The 14,554-nt window shown below is 35.8% G+C and overlaps 1 protein-coding gene across 3 annotated transcripts in view; it reads left to right on the plus strand.

The window, feature by feature from the left end:
- LRP2 (LDL receptor related protein 2) overlaps positions 1–14,554 on the plus strand; it is a 114,947-nt gene that overhangs the window by 666 nt on the left and 99,727 nt on the right. The window lies entirely within an intron of this gene.

The raw sequence follows: 14,554 nt of genomic DNA on the forward strand, positions 1-14,554 counted from the left end.
AACTCCACGGTCTAAACTCATGGTTTTACAGAAATGCAGGCAGGCAGGTTTTTCTGAGTCCTGATTACTGTCTGTGAATAAAGCCAAAAAAAACCCCCAAAATCACCCCAGACTATTTGCATTTTTTCCCTGTGATCCTTGTGGCTTTCTTGCTACTGAAATACGGGTGGTTTTACAGAGCAGAGTTCACCTGCATTGCAAGAGCTGGTTTGGTGACCACTAAAATTGTACCTCGAGTTGTTTTTGGTGAGGAGTGCACAGGCTGCAGCACTTGCACGTAGACAGGTTGGGCCGGGGGGTAGGGGGTTATGCGTGGACATGCTTGCATACGTGTGGTATACGCAGTCATTTGCAGAAGGCTATAAGAAAGAAACAGATGCTTAGTCTGGAGCACAATAAGCTCCCCTCAGTCAGTCTCAGACGCAGATTTGAAGTTGAGAGAGGGAGAACTTTTTCTCTGAGCTTTACTGTTGCTAGGCGACATCGAGGAGCATGTGACTGGCAGAGCAGGCTGAGTGCCGCTCCTCCGGTACTAATCTGGCTGCTTGGGATGGAGCTACCGTGTGCCCAAGTGCTCCCTCCGGCCTGTGACTGCAGCCGATCTTCCTGCCTTCTTCTTCACTGTTTAACTGCCTTTCATTAAAAATCAAGCCTGTCTTGTTGGAGCAAGAGTGGCTGAAATGCCTTTCCTCTGCCCCTTATATTGCCCTGCAGTCCTGCTGATTCTGTGTGTGTCTGTGTATTACGTGTGTTCAAGTTGCTAATCTGCTTTCTTTGCTCAACTCTTAGTTTAAGCTCCTTAGACAGAATCAACTAAGTAATTATACAGCAACTGTTGCTAGCAGCTCCCACTTATGAACAGGGAAATAAGAGATAGCTAATGTGCTGGGGACCTGCAAAAACTCCAACCAAGGAGGTCACACTGGGCAGAATTAATCCTATGCACTATTATTTTACATTGGATAGAATGGAACCTACACTGCAGATAAAAAAAAATATAATTTTGTTCTACAGCTGCTTGTGATTGTCCAGAATGTATCTGATAAATGACATGACAGAATAAGCAGAGAGAAGCTTTGAACTAGTATCCATAGGTAGTAGAAGTACAGAAATTTTTTACGTTTATGCTATTCCTCCTGCTCTTTCTCCCATTCTCCCCTCCCTCCTGCCTTCACAGCAGAATAACTGTGGAAATAAAACAATATAATTTTAGTAATGGGTGACTGATACTAGCAAAATACCTGGATAGCAATTTTGGCTGCACTGTGATTATGATAGTGAAATATTCGGTAGTTTTAAGTTACAGTTCCTTGAATGTTGAGATCATGTCAGACACTTATTTTAAAAAGAAAATTTGGAGGACCATGAAAGCAATCTCAAGCCTTAGAAGGAAAATGATGAAAATCTAATATCTTGCCTAATCCTCAGTATTCCCAAAGGTGCTTCACTGATGTTTTTTGAGATTTTTGTTGGAAATATCTGAGTGTTCCCAGTACAAGATGGATGTTTCTAGAAGAATTTCACCTAAGCACTTGCTCAAATGATAGCATTCTTCCTTGATTTATCTAATTCTAGTTTTACTGAGTTAACATAGTGCTCATAAACAGAATAAAAATACTGTTTTGTAATTGCCAGCAGTATAGGGCCTGTTTCTCTAAGCTTTACTCTATAGGTCTTGTTGCCTGTGGGGTAATTGTTGTCAGAAAAAAGTGTAACTGGAATCTAAAAAGTAGTTAAGTGAAGGTAGTGTCAAACAGGACATCATAGGACTATAGCTCGTGTTCGTTTTGAGGAATATCAAAGTGCTTCACACTCAGTCATAAACTAGAGACAATGGATGGATGTTAGTGCACCAAATTTTATTTGTATCCTGTATCTCTGCAATAATAATCATCAGCTTGATACATCCCAGGCAAATATGACTAAAGTTTGTTACCATTATGAGATCTCTATTAGTCTGAGAATGAAGGCTATTCTAAGAATGAACATATATGGTGTGATAAGATATATCAGAAATCAGAATGAACATTTGTGTGAAGTGTGTCCGGCAATTAAGAAATAGGTATGGTAAAACCAAGTAGAGAAGTACAGCAGTTCTTTCTGTAAGTCATGGAGAAACATACTTTTCCATAAGGTATTGTAATAGTTCAAACTCCAAATTAATAATTCAGTGTTTTTAGACATTGTCTTCACCCCAAACTATTTAATTTGTCTGTAGGATGATGTGATATTGCTACAGGCGACATGTCAGCATCACTATTCATACTTCCTTGTGCAGTACACTTTTAAATGACAGAGAAGCCTGTCTGTAAGATTCCACCCCTGACAAGACCTAGAGTTTGAAGACCTGAGTGACTGGGGACTGAGGATTTGGAAGTAATGAGAAGGGAAAAAGGATGGCAAGAAATATGAATATACCAATGCAATCCTGGCATACAGTTTACTGGGTTTTGTGCATTTCAGTGTTCATAGTCCTGCACTAGTACAATTCTCTTGGTTTCTCTTGGAAATGTACTCATACAAAATCAAGAGCAAAAATTGCATTGAATGTCCATCTATCTGTCTTCTAAACTGGTTTACTCCCTGAGGCCTGACAATTTAGAGGTATCTGTCAGTGAAACATGTCATAGTCTTCTCACATTTTAATGAGTATTTCTGTGCACTAACGGGTTTTGGACTTTTTTAAGTTGTTCTTTTTAATGAATAGCCCACTTCTAGTACATCTCTTGAATTTTCTTAATAATTTACTCTTTTTCTATATTCTGTTCAGTAAAGCATATCAGGTATTTGCAAAGTAATCAGCTAAAGCAAAGAATAGGTTAACCCCCAGAATTTTAGTTAAATATTGAAAACAGTAATTGGATGACACCTGGTTAGATTTAGATTCTGTGCCAAATGCTAGAATTACAGTAAATAATTAAGCTACAGGAGTGAAGACAAACTGCGACAGAGCATCCAAGGAGATTTCAACTATGATAAATGTGTGATGTGTGCGATGCTTCTATTTCCCTGTAAGACAAACCAAAACCTTCTTTCATAAATTGAGCTGATTGGAAATTTGAGTAATGAAATCCTACTTTAATCCAGATTTACTTGCCATGTGTTTTGCAGGAAATAGCAAAGATTCATTTGGGGGAAAGGTAGACTGAAATTTCATTACAGCCTTTTAATTATTTTTCTTTTGGGCTTCCTGGGTTGACATGAAATCATGTTTACTGTTTGGAGCCTTTCTCCTCCATGTGCCTTCTCTCACTCTTCTTGTTCTTTAACACTGAACCTGGAGGTTCTTCTAAATCTGAATATTCTTTTTAATTGAGTAGTAAACCTGCACATTGTAGACATAGTTTATTTTATTTATGTTATTGGATCCATTCAGTCTTCTACAATACTTATTTTTAGATCTGAGTGGTCATGATAACATGTTGGATAGACAGATATGTAACTTGAATCACACTGTACTATCACTTTTTGGAGCAGGAGTTGTATCTCCTCTTTCAGACCTCTACTTAAAACATACTGGAACCATATAGTTTTTTGGATGTTTCAAAGGAAGTTACACCTTCTAGAGGTTTTCATTGTTGAAAAACATTAAAGGTCCCTTCTAGTTAAGGATCTACAGGTTGACATCTATTTAAAGAAAAGTGGACGTTTTTATTCCACTTTGACTAATCAGTGATGATAATCATAATTTGTCAATTTCTTTTGATAGCTTACACTGAATTTGGCAGATAAGAGCTGGTTTTTAAATTATTTAAAACTAAAATGCTTCTTTATATAATTTGATAATAATACATATATAATACATTCTTAAAAATACCTTGAGTTGATTCTAGATGAAAAATAATATGGTTTCTTCTGAGTCAACCCAGTGCAATTCCTTCAATTTCAAAGAAATTACCCCGAGTTGTACTGATCTAAGACAGAAAATATGATTCAGTGAAGAGCAAACATCTCCTTAAATAGATTTTTATTATTTGAGTTCCATTTTGAAGTTTTGTAGTCCATTTTGTTATAATAATGTTAATGTTTTTTAAACAACTTTTTTCTCCCTTGACTCAGTACACTTATAGAACAGTTGTAAAAAATAAAAGTTTAATGAGTGAGAATAGAACTGTTAAATGAAATGGATAGCCTCTAGTGTATTCCTTAAGCTTGTACTGTTGATTTCAGGGGTTTTAATGTTTTCTTTGTTTTGCAATGCTTAAAGTGGATTAGAGATCAAAGGATCACTGTTACAAGTTTTGTTTTGGATTAATGAAACAACATATAAAAGTTGACTGAAATGGTTCTATTTCTATGACCTGTTCTATTTTATAGTTTTAACATGAATAAATTGCCTTTGTTTTACAATCAAGAAGCCAGATCTTCAGCAAACGGACACTATTTCCAGCAGCAGTGTGTCTGCCCAATTATTTTCCTGCACAGCCAGATCATGATACTACACCCTACTGAGTCAAGTCAGAGAATGGGGAATGGGGACTCCCTTTAGGGGGATTTCAGGGTCATCCTTTTGTGGAACAAGAAGGCTGGGGCTTTAATTGTGTTCTGTGGCATCTAAAAAAAAATAAATAAAAGGCATAGTCATCATATCATACCATAGTGACAAGATATCCTAGGAACTGATACATTCACTGATGTATTTAGACTCTAGGTAATGGTTCTTATCTTCAGAAACCATGGTGCACATTATCAACTTAAATAAATACACCATAGAAAGTTCAGTTTACTTTGAGGAAGTACAAGGCCTGAAGAACTGGAATACAGACATATATGAATAATGCTTCCCAGATTTGTCCCAAAGATGGAAATCTACTATGTAAATTTCATATCATTCAATATCCAATTTGATCTGATCAAGCCATTGTCATACCTTGTCTTCTAAGGGCACAGTTTCTTGAGAATTGATGAGCCCTGTGAACAGTTAGTTCACTACTCCTGGGAGCAGGATGCTTCCATTCATCTTCCTTCTCTTTGCCAGTGTCCTGTGTTGCTGACAACGCTGAGTTGTTGGTACTTCCTCTGTGCCACTGCTCATTAGACCTTCTTTGAGCTGCTTCTACTTAGAAACCTCCAGGAAAAATAAACCAGACCTATGGAATCATGGCTTAGGGATTCCGAGCAGCATGCAGAAAGATAGGCTTGGTAGTTTCTGGAGTTTAGAAAAGAAAGGGTACCTTGGCATCATGTACAATGAGAGGTGTTGGAAAGAGGGTAAGAAAGAGGCACTCCCATTTTCCTACGGTAAGTCAGGCTGGCCATGCAACCACTGTCTAATGCTACTGCTAAAAGCCTTACCATGCTGGTAACAAGAAGGAGCTAGAAGGAGCAAGTGCCAGCGCTCCTGGAAACCCTTTTTTAAAGTTGTCTTGAGTAAACAGATGGCTTGACTTGAATGGGGCTTCTCACATATTCACTTTTGAGCAGGGTTGTAGGTATGTTCTCAACCTGCAATGCAATAGGTGAATTGGATGATACCCAAGCACATTAAGTGTTGCTGCAGTTCTTGTTGGTCCTAGCTGTGTTAATAAAAATTACTTTTACTACTGCAAGGTCTAATACTTTTTAAAACCTCTTCATGTGAAATAAACTCCAGTTTTTCTGAAATGAGTGACAGTCTGTGGTGTCTTCCAGAAGAATATTAAATAATTAGTTAAATAAAGCTGTGTTTGTTAGGTCTGCAGTTATTAATTTTCTGTATGAAATCAGCCACAGTACTTTAAAACTTCACTGAAATCAGGTGTAAAACTTATAAATTCTTGCCCTATGTAGCTTTTTCTAATAGGAGTTAAGAATTCTCAGAGACTTAAATCCTGTAAGAGAGTAGAGGAAGGGAGAGCCCCAAATGATCACCCTCTTAAAGGAAAAATGTTGCCTTTAAACAACCTGTGTGGAGATACTGACTCTCTGGACAGCAATATAACAGGTGTGGTTGCAGTCTTCTTCGAGCAGACATTGTGAAAGACTGATGGAAAAGTATTGCTATGAGGAAGGGATTACAAGTTAAAGGTTGCAGACCTGTAGGCAAATGCCTGCAGTCCTCTGAGCAATGTGATTTGTATGTTGTGTGTTACCACTGAGATACCTGGGAGACAGTGTATGCCTTTCCTGTAGTTCTTTGTCCTTGCTTCTAGATGTAAGGACATAGGGTGCAGTACATGCATGCTTTTGTGTTTCCAAGCATGTAGCAAGCATAGGGCTATACCAGCTAGAGACCGTGTCTTGAATGCTGCCTAGAGTAGCTAGCTCATGTAATTTAAAGAATTATTTAAAATACTATGCCCAGCAACCACTAATGAAGGGAAGTCACAGAAGAATCAGGCATCCTTAAAAAGTCAGAAGAGTGAATAAATCTGAGAGTTATAGAGTTTGGAGCTTAGGGAAATTACAGGTAAAATGCTTCCATTGAGGTTGACAGGAAGAGTACTGTTTCAGTAGAAGATGATATTTCTTGTATTTATCTTCTGATGAATTAAAGGACTGTCTTTTTAATGTGGCACACCCATTAGTACTATTATTTGTGTAAAAGGATTTCTTAAATTATTTTTAAACCAAAAACTAGAAAGAAAATATGTTACACTTAGAAATGAAACAGCCAAAGGAAGATTTAATTCTTATTGTTCATTTTCAGGTCTTTTAAGATAAATCTGCATTTTGTGTGAGCACATCAATAATTGTTGTTTCAGTTCAGGTGATCCTGGCAGGAGGCACAGAACTAGGTGATCTTTGAGGTCCCTTTGGACCCAAACCTTTCTATGATTCTATGAGCCGTCATTTACTCAGGCCTGCCTTGACATATGGAATTTCCTTTCCAGGACGCTTGATAAGGCTGACCAGCCATTAGCTACTAACTGAAACAGAGTCGCTACTGACTAAGGGAGAAAAGTGTTGTGTCAATGCATCCAAAGGAATATGTGTAGTTCCCAATGTCATGGGCAGTAGTAAGGAGCATTAGAATGTCTGTCTAGGGACACTAGATGCTTATAGTATGTGGTCTGTCTAATCTGTACTGACATGTAATTTCTGCTTTTCTGACAATGTTCCCGCATGTTTAGTTTGCAATGACTAACTGTCACAATTTTTGAAATTTGTACAGAATTATTAGTGCCCTGTGAAGCTTTGGGGCACAGCTTAATTTGCCTTTTTTTTTTTTTTTTTTAATCTAGAGTCCTACTGGTATGATGCTAAAGAATTCTGTTGTGGATATGGGTTCTGTGGTGGAAAGACAGAAATAGCTTTCATTTTATGTGCTTACCATGTCTTTTCTGTAAGGGAAAGTGGTTTATTTTTTGCATGGCAGGTTTCATTTTTCATTTAATAACCTGTAATATTAAATTACAGCAAGGTTTATAATTCGGCAAAGTTTTATATGTTTCATAGCCATTTTCATTCTAGCAATGATACAGAAAATAAATACAAAAAAGACAATTTCACTGTCACAAACTGTGCCGGAAGGCTCTTACTGAGGCCAGTTCCTAGTGCTACAATGACTCATCAGCTTTCAGGGGAGCATGGCAGAATTGAATGCAGGTCATCATCTCAGCATGGGGTCTAATTCTGATAAAAACAGCACATTGGTTGGAAAATTTATTTAAAAAGCTGTACAGGTCTCTAAAAACAATAAAAGCTTCCTGAGAGGGTTGTTTTATTATCTGCTAATACATCTGTCTGATTTTCTCAGTGATATATACTGTATATGTTCTCTCTAAGTTGTTTAAGCTCTTTTTTTCACTTTCCACACACTGTGTAGTTGTAAATGCTTTTAGTCTTGAAGACTTTCCTCTTTTTGTCATATTCCCCCCCACTTTCTGTTACCCAATTGTTATTCTACAGCAGCCTTGGGGCCATTAGCAAGGTTCATTCTTATGAAAATGCTTGGGATGCTTCCTTCTGTGAGTAACTGAGGCTGTCTTTATTTCTACTGGTGTTTGCATGTTCTTCTTCCTCTTTATGTCATATGGTCAATTAGAACAGATTTTTGCATACTTAATGTGTCATTCATGAAAAAGAAGCTACCAAGATTTAGGAGAGCTGGGATGTGTGGGATCTTCCCCAGAGATCCACAGTGCTTGTTTCACTTCCCCAGCTAGCACAATCACAACTGATTTATGTGGATTTATGCACCTGATGTCAAGACAACTGGTTGGGGCTATCTGCTTGAAGGCAGAACATGTTCTTCACATGTAATGTCTGAAACACAATTTATATTGAGAAGGTTAAAATTTAAGCAGCACTGCAAGTACTGGTTCTCTTGTGTTTGCCATACAGATAATAATATTACTAAAATCTCTAAGGAGTTGGTTTTGTTAGTGTCCTCCTGGAAGGTACTTTATATAGATTAAAGAAGGTGTCCAAGAAAAACTAATGGCTTACCCTCAGTTATCACTGAAGTACAAGAAATTTGTCAGCAACTTAAATGAAAAAAGTAACGTGGTCTGTTCAATATAAAGAATATTTACTTTATCAGTAGAAAGGAGTATCACCTCCTGTCTATTAGAATTAGTCCTTTCTTAAAAGGATTATTTCTTATTCCTGCCTTGTTATAGGACTAAAAAGATAGTAAAAGTTTATTTGTTGCTTTAAAAAAGGTGAGTTGAAACAACATTATAAAGTATCCTAATTTTTATTGTTTTGTTTGTAGTACTTTATGATGGAAAAGACAGATGGTATGATATGTGCTGTTTGTGAACATATATGATAGATAAACTGTCATGGTTTTAAATTTAGAAGACTGGGTTTTTTACATTCAAAATCAATGTGAATAACTTTATAAGATTTGGTATCTTAATATTTTTTTACTTTTCCCAGAATAATTGGTTTGGAAGTGCTAATGTAGAAAACATTGTTTCCAAATACCAGAGCTTTAAGAAAAAAAAATTAAAACTGAGATTTTGTTTTGTTTTGTTTTGTTTTTTTTCCTAGGAGGTCCATATGTGGTATATTAAAAAAAAAAAAAAAAAGAGAGAACTTGTTTGGTTTATTGGTTCAGGCCTAAACTTGAAAAAAAAAAAATTGAATAGATTTGTTAAGAAGTAATTAATAAACCATTTCCATTTTTATCAGACTGCATTTGCTGCCTTTTCAATTAATAAAAACTGAAGTAAGGTAGGGGAGATGAGGATTATGAATATCTTTAATGTTGCTAGGAAGCATTTACAGTGTCATTCCTTTGAACTTGTCGTCTGCAGGAGACCTGAACCCTTTCTTCTTTGCAGGAAAACTTTCCTGATTAGTTTCAGTAGATTAAAAGCCTGAATTTCTTTAATTCTTGGATTTATGTTGGGGAATTAGCAGAAATTAATCTATAGTCCTTTTATAACTGTATTAACTGAAAACAAATAGTTTAACATTGAATACAATGATGTAAGTATTTTTATCAAACATCTTGCATGTGAACATTATTAAAATGATATTTGATGCTTTAGTTTTAACAATTGCTTTAGTTGACAAGTTAGTATATGCAAGAACATGCAGACACAGAGTCCAGAATAGAATGTAGATTTTGCTGGGATTTTTTCCTGATTGGCAAGTAAAGGCGAACCATAAAAATATGCTGAAGCTGAGTCCGTCATGAAAGACAATATTTTTACTTTTGGTCTCGAACTTTAAAGTGCTTTTTAAAAAAAAACGGTGAGTAAAAATTTCAAATGTAGGTATTGCTTCTTGCCTGTCAGAGTAGAACTTGTTTAGTACAGTTTCTGATACCTGTCATTGTGCTGAACACAGAATGTGGTTTACTCAGAAATAAGTCCAGCTAGTACTGGTGAAGAACCGGATCTTTTGCTTCAAGGCCAGTCCCTTATCATTTCCACCAGCCCCCTGCACCCTGCCTCCATCCCCAAATAATCTGACTTTATATATAATATATATAATAATGTGCCTTGCTTCTTGTACTGTCTAATAAACATACCAGCAAAACAGAGTGTGCCTCTCATGCATTGTGACTTTTAAAAAGTGCCAATGGATTACAAATAGAATATAAATATGTGTTGCTGAAAGGAAGAACAGGCCCAGTTGTCCTCTTGACATCGGCGTAGCCTCAGGAGTTCAAGAGTCTGTTGTCTTTATGCTGCAAACTACCTAGGGCACAGTCCTTTTTGTTACATGACTGTACAGTGCAAGACACAAGGAGATCTTGATCAGCTGCTGAGCCTGTAGATGCTATTTTACTAATAATATTCTTGTTATATACAATTGGATGATAATTCAGCAAAATAAATCCTACACTTCCCTTTTAACAATGTATTGCTGTGTATCTGGCACTTCAGCTTTTCTGCCTCAAATTGTCCCCTGACTAGTCCTCTGTCTGCCTATCAATCTGTCTATAAATATCTTGCAGTCATGTGAAGTGGGTGTAGATGCACATTTGTACTGTCTTTTTGTTGACACTGTCAGTAAAAATTATTTCTTTAATATAAATTAGAGATATGTAGATACAAAATATGTTTTGTGTTGCAATATCTATAAATGTTTGTGTGGTCTGTGTTTTTGGTTGTATTTTTTTTTAAATCTGAATAGTTTGTATTAAATGTAATGAAGTTTAAAGAATATAGGAAGACTGAAGGTTAAATATCGTGCTGAGGTATATGAAAGCGTAATTTCATCAGACTCTATTTTTCTTATCTATTAAATAATATTTGTTCATTCTCCTACTATAATTGCTAGCAGAATACCGCTTTTCAGTATCATAGAGCATTATTTAAAAATAAGCTAAGGTTTTCCCTACACTTTGAATTTTGCTTCTTTCTACATTAGTGAGGGGGAACAGATGGAATTTCCAGAGGTTCAGCCTTCCTTCCTTGAGCATTCCAAAACTCCAGGCTGTTTCATATGTAATTAAGCTAGGCAAAAATCTGACATCAAAGTGTATGGAAGGTGATTCTTCAGGATTCTTTTACCTACAAGGCCCCTAGAGTGGACTGCTCTGTTTGGGGGCCAAATAGGAAACAGAATACCCTTTTGTGGAAGCCAGAAAGAGAGGAAAAAAGAGCTTGTCACTTTTTTTTTTATTTGTAAATTTTGTGTGGAAAAGGTTTATGATGCACAGTCTGTTTGCATTTACTTGTTGAAAATCTGAAGATGTATTACAAGTGGTACTGCTCAGTTGAAAAAATATTGCCTGGAAGAACGTGACTCTTTTAGATGCAAATAAATCTGTTGAGTGTTGATTTCTGAAGTGTAAAGCAATTGCAGCAGTGTAAGTTTGATTTCTGAGTGGACAGTTTGAGAGTGGTAGAACCTACCCTGGGCTTAATACATTCTTCATTACTTTAAATTCTTCATTTAGACTTAACTGCTAAAGAAGTGTTAGCAATTCTTAAAGACGTTGTGTGCACAAGGAAGAACAAATGAGGGGCTTTGGCCTATTCTGTGTAGTCAGAATGAACAGTCATGGCCCCTAATCTGTGGATGACAAATGTAATTCAGAAGATGTGTAGTCAGAGTTAAAAGTGAGGGACTTCAAGTTTAATGGGCAGGTAGAAAATGTATGAGAAGAATACAAAAGACTAGAGATGTTCAGGGAGGAGCTGGAAGCAGTCAAAAGTAACGCAGAGGGGGAAGAGTAAGGCTGTTTCGGTTCTATTATAAGCCAAACGTAACGTTCTGGTTTCAATATGAAAGGATTGAATTTTAGCTTTAATTCTGAAACTAAATGTTTCTACACAAAGTGAAGCACAGTGGAGGTTGAGAGGGTGTAATGGACTGCCTTCCTGTTGAAGACTGTAGCCCTATGGGTTAAAATATTGTGCTGTGAAATTTGTGATGCTATTAACCTCTGTCTTCTGCTGGAATTCCCTGTGGCTTAATGTGACACTCAGTAACATTCATTAGTGGTGTGAATGTTGACTACCATCCTCTACTGGCAGTGGGGTTTGTCTTTCGCAGTGGTTTACTATAGGGTACTTCATATGGAGTAACAATTGTTGCAGAAAATTAAGGTGAATAGTGGTAGAAGGTGCACTTATTTTTAGTAAATTTAAAGTGAAAAAAGGAATTTTGATTAGTTAGTAATTTGCTCAATCTTTCCTCTGATAAAACCACTACTATATTGTTCAGTGGAAGATGACTACCTGACAAAATCTTCCTGCAAGTAACTATCCTAGAGCTAGTAACATAAGCCACCTTGTTTTACCTGGGCAAATTCTGAATCTGAAACATCCACTGAGAGTCTCTTACAAGAGAATCCCAGACATAGAGAACAATATAAATTCCAGTAACCAAGTTAGCATGAAGCCCCAGGATAGTAAGTATAACAAGAAGTTTAGAAATAGTGCTTTGGTCTACATTTTTCCAGCAATGCTTCTGATCTTTGCTTTGCAATTTCAGTGTTAGACTGGTTTATATTAATGCCAAAATCATATATTTGTTACTTTTTTGGTATTTTCCAAATATAGAGCAGCTGAAACAGATTTTACCTTTCAAAATTATTTTTTGTTAATGCCAGAGATTGATTATGTATATGTGTTCTGGTGTGATTCCTAAGGTCTGCTGTGCATTTTTAACCTGTATTTTAGTAGTGCTTTAATCACAGTCAGAAGACTGAAACTGAATTATAGTAATAGTAGAGAAACACAAAAAATTCAATCATTTCTGAAACTTGAACTTTCAAAAGTCACCCAAATTCTGTTCTATTAGCAAATTTTAAACATGAAAATGAAGACTGATTACTTTATTGCTCGTTTTTAAACTCAGTGTTTATTTCCTTCCTATCAGCATTTGTCAGAGTAAATCTGAATTTCTATGGAAATTAGCTCATGGGTACTATTTTTTTGTAATATCTAACTGATTAATGAGCTATCTTACCATTTTAAAAAACCACAGAAATTTATTGAAAGAAAAACCTTACATAAAATTAATAATGATTAATTCTTCAGTAAATTGAGGCTTCAAATAATATCAATAAACAAGTGAATACCCCTAGTTTTCTGACAGTCCCTGCTCTTGTTGAAACCCAGGTGCTGCAGGCTCACATTGCATAGAATATACCAAATCTGGTTATTACTGACACGGTTATTTTTCTTTCATTCTGGTTGTTTCTCTGGATATTTGTAGCAGTAACTTTGTAATCACATATTTTTCCCGATTACTTTCTCCTTTATCAAAGCTAGAATTGTTTTTGCTCACAGATGAAACACAAGCTTTTTAGAACTTTTGTGGGAAGTGTCCTTGATACTGCAGATCACTTTTACTTCTTTTGTATTACTGATTTTCAAAGCTTGTTTTTTTAAAATGAATTTACAGAATTATCTGCTGGGTAATTTTCTTTGTTCAAAAAATAATATAAAACAGTGATAATTGAAGTATTAGTCTTTCATAATATTTGTAGGTGTTTCCGAGCTTTTTGCCTTCAGTTATAAGAAAGCCCAGCTGCTAACATTGTAAAGCTTAACACCATAATTAAATGAATTATAACAATTCTGCTAAAGAACTGTAAAGATGGACATTGATACCGTGCTTACTGTACATAGGTGTGAGCATCTTAAACTATAATTCTGAAAAGTATTATAGAGAGTAGCAGAACTGTGTGACTTGCAGGTTTTTTGTTAACATTGTTACCATTTCTGGTAGAGTACAAAGACTGCTGTGTTTATACTGCTCTTACAAAGGTTTATCAGTGTTATAGCCTCATTTTAATCACTATAAGGGTATGTTTAGCTATAAGAACTTAATACAAGACAGGAAAAATAAATTATTGTATATAGTGCATGAAATTTTTTATCTAGTTATTATTTAGAAATAATATACAAGTTGCTCATATCACTTATTTATAAGCATGTTTCATTAAAAATCCCAATTGTGTGGATGCAGGTTTGATTCTATATTGTAACTTCTTTTTATATGTGACTATGAATATTTTTAAATAGCCATAGTATACTAAATATACAAGAAGATTTAATTTTTTTTGCATAGTAATTGCAATTGATAAATTGTGGGTTATATGTTGTGTTTTTAGAACTTTAACTGCTAATCTCATCTGAAAATGTTGCTTTGTAGGGCAAAATTCAGGGAGAGGGCCTGGGATTCCAGAGTGAACTTGTACATTCCTTCTGGGCATTTTTGCAAGGGAGGTTGTTGTGTTTTAAAGGTAGTTGATAAGAGACCTGCACCACCAACCCCAGACCTGCACCACCAACCACCATCATGCATTAGTCTATAGAAGGTATTTGGGTGAACATACTCCTGTACCACTCCGTACCACCATTTATCCAAGTGAAACTTTTGACCATTTGCAGGATACATTATAAATCAGGGTGTCACTACCAGACAATCAGATTTGAACATTCCTTGCATAAAGTAGCTTGCCTATATCCCTGAGGAATACATCACTTAACTGTGTTTATGTGACAGTGTTGATATGCCTGGTTTTACATGAAAGTTAGGTAGCGTGTTATTTATATCATCATGAATTCACAAAATAGGTGGTTGTGCTTTATGTATACTGAGGTTATCTTCTCTGGACAAATCAGAATAATTAAAAGATGCAATTTTATTATATGGTTTTTAATTAAATCAGTAAACAGGTTTGGTTTTTTTTCAGAGTTGGACTTTGCTACTA

Source organism: Parus major, chromosome 7 (assembly GCF_001522545.3).
Source record: "Parus major isolate Abel chromosome 7, Parus_major1.1, whole genome shotgun sequence".
Classification (NCBI taxonomy): domain Eukaryota; kingdom Metazoa; phylum Chordata; class Aves; order Passeriformes; family Paridae; genus Parus; species Parus major.